We start from the raw sequence: 11,720 nt of genomic DNA on the forward strand, positions 1-11,720 counted from the left end.
TGTGATCCATGAAAAAGAGTTGGTGGTCTCCGTACAATTCTCCGTGGACAGATGTTAAAAGCAGCAGCACATCTGTCATTATATACAGTAGTTTCAGAGGAGAGGCCAATGATTGAGTGAGCAAGTACAAATGAATAGAGAAAGCACCTCTACAAAAAGGCATGGCTGTACACAGTATGAAGAGAGAATATTGCACTTGTCAGCTGTATATGAATCATTTCAGAAGCACTGAACTGAAATGGTGAAAGTGGAAAAGTAATTGTTGTTACTCAGCAGAAAATAAAAACATAAATTATTAATATTTCTTATAGTACTTATTTTTTTTTTAAATGTAGCAATAAGCAGTGTACATTGCTTTGAATAAAATGCAACACAGACCCAACAAATAAGTTTACTAAAGTTTTCCAGCACTCCAACCATAGGACCTGATAGGTCAGACAGATTTTATTTATTTATTTATTCAAATGTTTTACCAGGAAGTAATACATTTTGAGGTACCTCTCGTTTTCAATTATGTCCTGGGCACAGAGTTATAACAATATTTAACACATGTATCCCCACCCTCTGTGAGATTATGTGACTACGGTGTGCGTATGGTGCACAGGAGGTCTGAGCCTTGGCTGCAGGGAGCCTGCAGTGTATCCTGAAACGATGTTTGTCAGCGTCTCCACCTGTAACGGATTCTACGATGTGGAATTGCCTGTAACAGGATAGAAAGAATATATATATATATATATATATATATATATATATATATATATATATATATATACAGCTAAACCCCGTTATAACGCGCCTCGTTATACCGCGATTCGGTTATAACGCGGTTTTCCCGTGGCTCCCGTTTTAAAAAAAAAAAAAAAAAAAAAAAAAAAATATTTTTTTAAAAATTTTTTTTTACATTTTTTTTTGCACACTGCACACACTCACTGCACACACACTGCTCATTGCTCACACTGCCACACTGCACACACACTGCACACACACTGCACACTGCACACACACTGCTCATTGCTCACACTGACACACTGCACACACACTGACCACACTCACGCACACTCACACACACTTACGCACACTCACGCACACTTACAGACACTCACACACACTCACACACACACACACACACACACACACACACACACACACACACACTTACACACACTTAGACACTCACACACACTCACACACACTTACACACACTTACACACACTTAGACACTCACAGACACTCACACACACTCACTCACAGACACTCACACACACTCACACACACTTACACACTCACAGACACTCACACACACTCACACACACTCACACACACTCACACACACTCACACACACTCACACACACTTACACACTCACAGACACTCACACACACTCACACACACTTACACACACTTACACACACACTCAGACACTTACACACACTCACAGACACTTACCCACACTCACACACCCATATACACACACACACTTTCTCTCCCATATATACATACACACACACTCTCTCACTCTACACAGACGGGCCGCGACCAGCACCACCACCCGCTCCCCCCCCTCCTCCCGCGCAGGCAGCGGGAGCACCGGGGACAGCGGTGGGGAGAAGAAACCCCCCGCTACAACCTCCATGCAGGCAGCATGGTTCTGAGGTAAGCGGCGACCTGAGGGACATCCCCACTCCCATCTCCTGCCCCGCGGCCTGTCCCGCGGTGACAGGGTGAAGCGGGGACAGGAGGGACATCCCCGCTCCCATCTCCTGCCCCGCGGCCTGTCCCGCGGTGACAGGGGGAAGCGGGGACAGGAGGGACATCCCCGCTCCCATCTCCTGCCCCGCGGCCTGTCCCGAGGTGACAGGGGGAAGCGGGGACAGGAGGGACATCCCCGCTCCCATCTCCTGCCCCGCGGCCTGTCCCGCGGTGACAGGGTGAAGCGGGGACAGGAGGGACATCCCCGCTCCCATCTCCTGCCCCGCGGCCTGTCCCGAGGTGACAGGGGGAAGCGGGGACAGGAGGGACATCCCCGCTCCCATCTCCTGCCCCGCGGCCTGTCCCGAGGTGACAGGGGGAAGCGGGGACAGGAGAGACATCCCCGCTCCCATCTCCTGCCCCGCGGCCTGTCCCGCGGTGACAGGGGGAAGCGGGGAGCGGAGGGACATGCCCGCTCCCATCTCCTGTCCCGCGGGATGAATATGCGCTAAAGCGCGGCGGCCATTTTTTTTTCTCGCGACCCCGTTAGTAACGCGGTGGTCTCGGGGTGGACCCCGAGACCCGCGTTATAACGGGGTTTAGCTGTATATATATATATTCTATGTGTAGAGGTATCAGTACCGTGTTAGCCGAGCTTCAATAAACAAAAAATAAATAGATGATACCGTTCTGTGGCTAACGAAATGCTTTTATTTGTGCGAGCTTTCGAGATACACTGATCTCTTCCTCCGGCGATGTTACAATGAATGAAGCAAGAAAAAGCTATACTATAAACAGTGTCTCTTGGAATGTTATCTGTGCTGGTCCTTCCCCCGGGGTGGATGTGTTTTATGGCTGAAGTTGTTAAAAGGTTCCTGAAAGCAAGTGATGAAAGAGTGTGTATGTGTATCAGTGTGAATTAACATGAATGGAGAGCCCACAGTATATACAGTGCTTTACAAAAGGTGTGTGTGGAGTGGGAGCGGATATAAATGGTGTTGGTGGGTGTGGAAATGTGAGAGTTAGTAGCATAACTAAAAGTGTGTGTGGATACTATGTGGTCCCTATTGGTGTATAGGGATGGAAAAACAAGGAGTATAAGTATGTGTGAGAGACAGCTGTGTGTGCATACATATAGCACAGTATGTACAGACATGGCCTATAGCGCTCATTGGAAGAGAGTTCACTTGTGTCAGTAATGACTCATAAAATTTCGATCTCTGTTTAGGCCACTGCTAAGTGTCCCGAACAGTTACATAAATTTGTATTCATGCAACCGTCTCTCTTTCGGTGTTTTAAGATTACCTTTGAGTATGGCAACCCTCAGATCGTTCATCTTATGGCCAGAGTCAGAGAAATGTTCGCCAACAGGACTGTCTCTTGTTCCGCGTGTGATGCTGTGGCGGTGCAGGTTCATTCTCTTGTTTAGCCCCTTCCTTGTCTCACCTATGTAGTAGCAGCCCCCTGGGCATTTCATGCACATGATGAGGTGAACCTTCCTCTAATTTTGTATTCCCGATTCCTGTGTGGTATTTGTATTGTGTCCGCTGTGTAGAGCATTGCGCAGGTTTTGCATCTTGAGAAAGGTCCCATTCGTGGACCGAAACGTTGGTTTTGTGTTTATTTTATTTTTTCAATACACTTGTTTGTTCAATTCTGGAGTGCTGCCTGCTGATTTCGTTTCCAAACGGTATCGTAGGGCAAGAATGGGGCAGTTGTGGGACTTTACAGCTCTCATAGAGTTAATCCTTCTGGAAAGAATCCTTCTGTTCAGCTGCGAGTTGATGAGCTAATTAGCCTAGCCTGAATAGTCAGGAAGTAATACAGAGATTCCGCCCCCCCCCCCCATGCTGCCAGAAACACACTATTGAGAGTGACACAGAGAGGGTGAGAGACGCTTCTGCTATACTGATCTGAAGGCACACACTGACAGCCCTGTGAGGGACTGAAAGGGGACCTGCTGCAGGTACACTGGGTAAAGTGGGGAAATAGTTTAGTTCTCCCACGATTAGTTAGGGACTAAGCAGTATTAGGCTATGGCCCCGCTCCCTCAGTCAGCGCGCCCGCACTACATCCGCTATCTGCGGTCTGTGGGGAGTGGCGGACGTGGTTTGAGCGGAGGGGGGGCGTGGTTTGAGCGGAGGGACCGCTACTTCCCCCCTCCCTCCATGGGCTCGGTCTCCTGGGCTGCAGGAGGTAGCTGCTTCGGGCTGCTGGAATGTAAGCATCTCCCGCTCCCTCCCCCTTCCCCCACAAATGCCATTCTCACACACGCTGATACACACACACTGATACACACACACACACACACACACACACACACACACACACACACACACACACCCTACCTTGTGGAGGAAGCTCTCTGACAGCTCCCGCTCCTGCCGCTGATAGGCTCATCAGCGCACCACGTGACGCGTCACCGCTCAGGATCACAATTTTCTTGCATCCCCTGGTGGCTGATGCGTCACAGCGCGTTGTGAGCCGTGCAGCGAGAGGGGACTGGGACCGGCTCAAGAAGGATACCCCTGCTGGTGAGGCACGCGGCCGCGCGCGCCGCCGGACACAGCGGGACCAAAGCCTTAGTCAGTACTCCTGGAAGGAGTTAGGTCTTTTGTTTCTGTTTTGTGTTATGAGTTAACCCTGTACCTGCTTTGTACCCTGTAAGTAAACACCTGCTTAGAAAGTACAGTGTTTCCTGCCTTTGACCTGGACAAAAGATCCGATGCTGGGACTGAGACGTCACAATTGGTGGAGTTTAACGCGGGCAGTCCACAAGGCAGTGAAAGTGGAAAATGGAGGAATTTCTGACCTCGCTTCAGTACAAACAAACAGAAAATTCTGCTATTCTAATGCGGGATTTGCAGCAATTGGCAAAGACCCAAGAGGAGATGTCAAAATCCTATAATGAGAGTTTACAACAGATGACAAAGTCACAAACTGAAAGTACTGCGGTGTTAGTACAGCAGATGGCACTGTCCCTACATCAGATTCTAAAAGAAGAGCAAAATGAGGCGCAACTTCGCCTTCACCAGCAGCTCCGAGTGTTGGGAGAGAAAATTACCGCCCAGCCTAGAGTGGCCCCACAGGTTGCTCTCCAGGTAAAAATGCACCTCATTCAGAAAATGACGATGACGTTGAGGCGTACCTGTCAATCTTCGAGCGCACCGCAGTACGCGAAGGGTGGCCAGCTGAGGAGTGGGTGGGAATAATTGCTCCCTTCCTGGTGGGTGACTCACAACAAGCCTATTATGACTTAGAGCCCGAGCAAGCTAAAGACTATGACACCTGAAGACGGAGATTATGGCACGGCTAGGGGTCACCCTCACGGTTCGGGCTCAACGGTTCCATTCCTGGCGTTATGATATAGAGAAGACACCCCGCTCTCAACTCTATAACCTTATACACTTTGCAAGGAAGTGGCTCCAGCCTGAGGTATGTTCCATCGCTGCAGTTCCTACCTACACCGGTTCCTGAGGGGTCTCCCCCGCACCATCCAGAAGTGGGTGAGCCAGAGTGACCCCCAAAGACACCGAACAGTTGGTCGCTTTAGTCGAATTTTACTTGACTGCCGAGGAGATGTCCAAGAGTTCAAGTCCAGATGAGTTCTCAGGTTCTCGCTTCCTGCGCTCCAGGAGGTCCAATAAGACTGTTCATCCGAACAGGAATCCCCAAGGACTCATTGACTTGCGTAAAGGAGTAGGACGTCCCACAAACCTAGGAGGGACTCTGGTCTTGTTGTTCCCAGTAGACTGGAGACAAAACACCGACCCAGTTTTGGAAGGTATATAGAGTGCTACAGATGCCATGAACTTGGACATGTGGCCGCAGTTTGCCCTCGGAACGCAGAACCAATGGAATGTAACTTTTCTGTGGAGCATGGTTCGTGTTGGGTTTCTATGGTTCAGCACAGTTCTTGCAGTTCAGAAGAGGACGATGAGGACTCCTATGTGGCCCCGCAGAAAGGACAACCTCCGTGTGCAACAGAAGCTGCAGGGAAAGTTTACCCCGTGGCATCAGAAAAGACCAGAGGTGGACTACAACACAGGACGCTTGGCGCAATCGTCACAGGAGTGACTACTAGCCTTGGTATGACAAAGGCTACCGATACCGCCATAAGCAGAAATCCAAGTGAGTCAGACCAAAAGAGTGTTGACTGGAAACGGTTCTATGAGGCGTCCCAACAAGACGTTCAACGCCTCATCGGCAAGCTAGTAGTTTCTCAGCGAGAGGTCTGCACGTTAAAAACAGAGCTGAGTAAAGAAAAGCAGCAAGTGCTACAGGAGCGACTGAGTACCCAGTGGGTCCCCGCCAAACAGCATGATGAAATGAAGGCCACCCTGAGCCTTACCCGAGCAGCACTGGAAGCAGAATATGAAAAAACTAAAAATGTCCAAACATTTTAATCTGAAAAACTGAAGTTGAATAAAAGGCTTCTAGAGCTAAAGCGGATAACTGAACACACGTCCCAGCAACTCACAGCTATAAAGGAGGACAACCTCGAGCTGGAGAAGCAGAGCCTACTCCATCACCGAAAATCAGTACACCCAGGAGAAAGAGGCATGGAAAACAGAAGCAGCGGCAATCCTAGCGACAAAAACTACAGAGATCCAAAATCTGAAGGATGCGCTGACACAAACCTAGAGCAAGCACCGGGAAGAGATGAAGGCCCTGAGAGGAAATGAATTGGCAGCTGCCTTTAGCCAGAAAAGAAGTATAGAAGGACAGCTTCAAGACCTGAGGAAGGACCTGGAGTTTGAGCGTGCTGGCCACAAGAAGGCAGAGAAACGACAGCGTGACCTAGGCAAAGAGCTCGAAGCTCTGAAGACTGAGTGGGACACTACACTGGACTCTATTACTGCTCAGCAGGAGGTCTAATATGAAGAAACCCTTTAAGAAGAGGTGGATGTCAGACATGTCTGACAAAGAGGTTGGTGCACGGGATAGTGCACGGGCCGCTCTCAGGACAATGTTTCGCTGGGGGAGGTATATGTGATGCCGTCACTGCCCTCTAAGGGCAAGAATGGGGCAGTTGTGGGACTTTACAGCTGTCATAGAGTTAATCCTTCTGGAAAGGTCTGTTGAGCTGCGAGTTAATGAGCTAATTAGCCTAGCCTGTATAGTCAGGAAGTAATACAGAGATTCCCACCCCCCCCCCCCCATGCTGCCAGAAACACACTGTTGAGAGTGACACAGAGAGGGTGAGAGACGCTGCTGCTATACCGATCTGAAGGCACACACAGACAGCCCTGTGAGAGACTGAAAGGGGACCTGCTGCAGGTAAAGTGGGGAAAGAGTTTAGTTCTCCCATGATTAGTTAGGGACTAAGCAGTATTAGACAGTATTTAGGTCTTTTGTTTCTGTTCTGTGTTATGAGTTAACCCTGTACTGCTTTGTACCCTGTAATTAAACCCCTGCTTAGAAAGTACAGTGTTTCATGCCTTTGATCTGGACAAAAGATCCGACGCTGGTACTGAGATGTCACTATATATATATATATATATATATATATATATATATATATATATATATATATATATATATATATATATATATATATATATATATATATATATATATATATATACATTCATTCAGTGGTCGACAAATCACCAAAAAATCTACTCGCCGAACAAAAAAATCTACTCGCCACCTAGTACCACACGTGTGCTGCTTGGGCCAATAGGAGCTTGCCACGATGTTAAATCCACTCGCCCGGGGCGTGCAAATGTATAGGTTTGTCGAACACTATATATATATATATTACACTCACACAATAACCACACTCTGGGTAACATAAAATAACAGTTTACTATAGCACTATAGTATGGCTACTGGTTACAGCTACCCACCAGCCTCACATGGCCATAATCACCAACATCCCACACTTTTGTCCACAGTACCTGATGAGGCCCTCGGGCACTCAACCACCCTAGTGTCCACAAGGATATATCCCCACCCTTTATATGTGGCCAGCACTTTTGAGGAAGGTACCTGCTGGGTGGGTCCACACCAGGGCGCACTGATGATGTCTTGCAGATGACAGATCCACGGATCCAGTGCCGTAACCCGCGAAGCCTCCGCCTCTATGTTGGGTGGATCCCGCGTGAATTGTACCACCTTTAGGAATGGTAACCGGATACTGGGGAGCGTAGATGTATATAGAAAAGAACAAACACAAGCATATAGTGCAAATATGTCAGTGTAACGCAGTGCTGCCCGCAGATCAGACCCATCCCTTGTACTGAGGTGGGACGTAAAATACATGCACCCACAGCAGAAAGGAGAGTGTCTGGAGTGTGGCATTTGCGTGGCCAGGAGACTATAATGATAGTACTTGACGGTTGCCGTTGCCGAATTCAGGGAGTGGAGAGGTACGGGTGGTCGAGGTACAAGCCGAGTTCGGGGGATGAGAGCTGAAGCGTAGTCAGGAGGAAGCCGGGGTCGAGAGCCAGAGAGAGTAGTCAGCCAAGCCAGATCAGAACCTGAGAAACACTGTAACAGCGAGAGGGGTAAAGCACACATCAGAGCTAAGACTATGCAGAGCGATGTGCAACAGGGAGGATAGGGATTATAAAGGTGGGCTGACCAATGGAAGGTGGAGGCAAGCCTGGAGGAAAGTGTGGAGCAGTACCGGATAGGTTGTGCTGATGAGGGTAGTTTGGGAACAGCTGAGAGGCAGGGGAATGCAGCTGTGAGCCGTGCGAGTGCTGGGGGCGGGGCCTAAGCCCCAGAGGGGTGAATAAATTAAGACTGCCTGACGCACGCTCTGTAAGGTTGGAGAGCGCGCGTGCAGGACCAATGGCGGCCGCATGTTTACCCGCTGTGTGCGGGGAACCGGAACAGCGACAACTGGGCCCGTGGGTGGTAAGGGGGGTAACGCTGCGACCGCCGTGACCCCCAATTCCTCACAGTAGGTTCCAGTGGTAGGTAATTTAGAACAATACAGTATGTCCCAATGAGATTTGTACTCAGGGGACACGTGTATGTAAAGGTTTCTTTGTTAGCTTGTAGTTAACATCCAAGTCACACATAGATGTGTATGGTGGGACCTTAGTAGGGTGAGATAAAAACACTGAACATAGCGCAGACTGTTCAGACTTTATATGTTAAAACCAATGTTTAAAAAGCACTCACATTTTGCATATGTAATAAAGCAAATTGGGATAATGTTATCCCCGCCGACTGTTTGTCTTCTTCCGCAAATTCGAATGGTGTCCGACACCCGTCTTGGAGCGGCAGCGATTGGATCTCCCCGAGTAGTTGGAAGGAGCGCTGTCAGTCAGCTGATAGCTCTCCATGCGTCCTCCCCTCACATCACTCGGGACCCTTGCGTCTTGCTTCTCCCGTTGCTCGTCTGCACTAGCTCCATGGCGGTTATGGAAGCGGGAAGACAGGTGAGCTGGAATCCTCCAGTGTATCCCTCTGCTCACCACAGTTGACTGACACTCTACGCGTTTCACCACGAGAGTTTCATCAGGACATATTTTCTAAATTACCTACCACTGGAACCGACATATTTGGACTATATGCTTGTGTTTGTTCTTTTCTATATACATCTGAGCTCCCCAGTATCCGGTTACCTGACATCTTTTGGATTGAAGAAAACAATCTACACAAAAGGTTGAAGCTGCATTTATTTATCACCTTGTTATATAGGGAAAAGGGAGACCAAAAAGCGCACCAGCACAAACGGAGCAGGAAGAAACCAGAACAAAAAAATGATTAAAAGGGCACTTTAATGTGGCAAAAGACCCATCCAATGCATTTCGAACGTCGCAGCGTTCTTTTTCAAGGATAAAACACAATGTGATAACATCCATTATATACCCTCTTACCTGTGGGCCATTTCGCGCCAAAAATCAGAACCTGATGACGTCATAACAGAGCGACTCAGTGCCGATCTAAGGGCAAAAGGAAGTACCAAAGGCAGTGTGGCCATTTTGGATGTGGGCAAACATAGGAACACAATAACAAAGCTTTATTGACCATTCCAGCAGAACAAAATACATTGCTGCTAACTGGACAAGCATATTTAAACGAAATAAAGCTATATTAAACTAAACTAATGCTTAATAAAGGGTACTATTATATCAAGGAAAAACATGAACAAGGTGGATTAAAAAACTAGCTGTGTTGCAACTAAGTTATATACAAAAAAAAGTTAAAAATAAAAACCTCTAGACATGATTAAAAAAATGTGCAAGAAAAGTAAATTTAAAGACATATTACACATACATACTGCATAACACAGATTGTGTACCTAAATCATAGGAACCAGGGAAATACAACCATTATAAAATATGAAGTATTATCCACAAGATACATCAAAGAACAATTTAAGCTTACATATTAGCATAATATTTGCATGATAAGGCATAGGTTCAAAGGTTATAATGACAAGAATATAATGTCCAATATAATGACAATTGTCTTATTTAATCTGTATTACCAACTAATTACACCATAATACGTCTAGCACAAAAATGTTTACAAAAAATGTGTTAGTTGCCAGTCAATGTTCAAGCCCATAGGGAAGCGCGTTTGGAGAGTGAAGATCCAATACGCCTCCCTACGGTCCAGAAGGTTGATATGATCACCTCCTCTAGATTTAGAAATAACTGATTCAATCCCCAAAAAGGAAAAATTATTAATTCCTCCCTGACCACATTCAGTGAAATGTTTTGAGACTGGATGATTAGTGTCTCTCAATTTTATGAGCCTTAAATGCTCTAACATCCTGACCTTAAGGGCTCTAGTCGTCCTCCCCACATACCTCTTGCCACAACCACATGTTATTAGATAAATCACAAATTGACTTTTACAATTTATAAAACTGTTAATCTTAAATTCCTTATTTGGTAATATATTCACACCATGTGGCGGTGGCAAGGCAAACTGGAAAAAACTTTTGTCAGGCTTCATGTGTTTACATGCACTACAAGAGCCACATTTGAAGGAACCCCTAGTGATAAAAGTTTTTTTGAGACCAGAAGATTTGAGTTCACTTGGTGAAACATGAGATCCAATTGTTCTCGCTCTACGATATACAAAAGTAGGACCAGAATCCACATATTTTTTAAGGACAGGGTCCATGGATAAGACATTCCAATGTTTTGAAATTATAGAGTTTACTTTTCCACTTTGTTTACTAAATTGTGAAATAAAAAGAGGACATTTGTTTTTTGATTCTGTCAGTCCATGTGAGTCCTGTTTAATACCAATTGTCTTAACATTGTTAACAAGGCGAGAATCTTCAATTGGATGTGTGGGCAACAATGATGCTCTCTCTGTATGTAATGCATTTTCAAATGCAATTGCTAAATGTGATTTGGGGTATCCCCTTTCCAAAAATCTCCTTGTAAGCTCCTCAGACTGAGAAAGGAAACCACTCATAGTGGAACAATTCCTTCTCAGTCTGAGGAACTGTCCCCTTGGTATGGCCTTTATGACATGGGATGGGTGGCAGCTGTCCGCCCTAAGAAAGGTGTTCCTGGCATTTTGCTTCCTACTGTATAAACATCCGTTTGGATTTTTTTGTCTATGTCTACAAATAATTGTAGATCCAGAAATTCAATGTGATGGAAATGAAAATTTAATGTAAATCTTAGATTATAAAGATTATTATTAAGATAAGATACAAAAGTGTGAAGTGTAGTGACATCCCCCCTCCAAATAATAATTAAGTCGTCCACAAATCTTTTATAAAAAACAATATTGTGACGAAATAAATTAGTGCTCGAATAAATAAAAAGTGCTTCCCACCATCCCATAAATAAGTTCGCCAAAGAAGGAGCAAAACTTGTACCCATAGCAGTGCCAATAAGTTGCAAATAAAACTTACCATTAAATGTGAAAAAGTTGTGCGTGAGTAAAAAGTGTATAGCGTCCAAAATAAAAGCCGATTGAAAGATTGATATTTCTGGTATCTCAATAAATTGGCGGACCGCTGCCAAACCATGGTCATGTTGTATAACAGAATACAGAGAGGTAACATCAAGTGTTACCCACAGGTAATCATTACCCCATTTA

The sequence above is a fragment of the Ascaphus truei genome, chromosome 4 (assembly GCF_040206685.1).
Source record: "Ascaphus truei isolate aAscTru1 chromosome 4, aAscTru1.hap1, whole genome shotgun sequence".
Classification (NCBI taxonomy): domain Eukaryota; kingdom Metazoa; phylum Chordata; class Amphibia; order Anura; family Ascaphidae; genus Ascaphus; species Ascaphus truei.